At 31.1% G+C, this 1,050-nt stretch overlaps 1 non-coding gene across 1 annotated transcript; it reads right to left on the reverse strand.

Annotated features, from left to right (window-relative positions):
- Window positions 1-608: 608 nt before the first annotated feature.
- LOC113853375 lies at window positions 609-715 on the reverse strand. The gene has a single exon (XR_003502548.1). It is a non-coding gene; the product is annotated as a small nucleolar RNA R71 (small nucleolar RNA).
- Window positions 716-1,050: the final 335 nt, after the last annotated feature.

A 1,050-nucleotide genomic window follows, 5' to 3' on the forward strand; every position in this document is an offset into this window, starting at 1 on the left:
TAATTTCCTAACTCTATTTCATTCATACATCTCATCTTAATACAATTTTCTTAGTTCTGTTTTACTTCAAGTTTAAATCTTTCTATACTTGTTATTTTTTATTTTTACATAATGCAAACTCTCCAATCAATTTTATGCCTCAACTAAATGATAATTTGTGAAGTGATAATTGTGAAAACCAATCCCTGAGGACGATACTTGGGGCACAACATTGATTTCAAAAATTTATAACTTGCTATAACCATACTGGTACACTTGCTAATGAGATTACTTTAGTGCACACATTGTGAAAGTAACAAGTTTTTGATGTCATTGACAGGATTTAGTTATTTTCAATATCATTAGTAACAAAAAGACAATTATATTGAGCTTTTGTTTTCTGTTTCTTATAATTTCTTTTTTCTATTTTGTTTTGCATATTATTCTGGAGTTAATTCTGCACACTGTTCATTCTTTTTATATTAGTTCTGCATAATTTCTTTAGTTCTGCATAATTCTAGAGACAAAGCTAAATGCTGGCTGCAAGCACAATCTCAAGGAAGTATCACCACATGACAAACTTTGTGAACAAGTTCTTAACTAAATACTTTCCTGCATCCAAAGTTGCCAAGTTGAGAGGAAAAATCACATCCTTTATACAGCAGGAAGGAGAATCACTTTATGAAGCTTAAGAAAGATACAAGGAGCTCTTACAGAGATGTCCACATCATTGTATTCCAGAATGGATGCAGCTGGAAATACTTTATAATGGAATGAATGTAGCAACCAAAACTATGGTAGATGTAGCTGCAGAAGGTTCATTGAACACTAAATCTCTAGAAGAAGCTCAAAGAACTATTGAGATGATAGCTTCCTCTATGTACCATAATTCTAATTCAAGACATTTTGGAAGAAATAATGGATATGAAGCTATAGCTATTGTTCGGAGGGCAAGTATACCTATCAAGAAGTAATAAATAGTTCTTAAATTAAGTTCCCGAAATATCGTCCCATAAGGATTATTTTTCAATTACTAAGAATTTCCTAATTCAATTGTTTAAGCTTCAAAGA

The sequence above is a fragment of the Abrus precatorius genome, unplaced genomic scaffold, assembly GCF_003935025.1.
Source record: "Abrus precatorius isolate BTA unplaced genomic scaffold, Abrus_2018 Scaffold10, whole genome shotgun sequence".
Lineage (NCBI taxonomy): Eukaryota > Viridiplantae > Streptophyta > Magnoliopsida > Fabales > Fabaceae > Abrus > Abrus precatorius.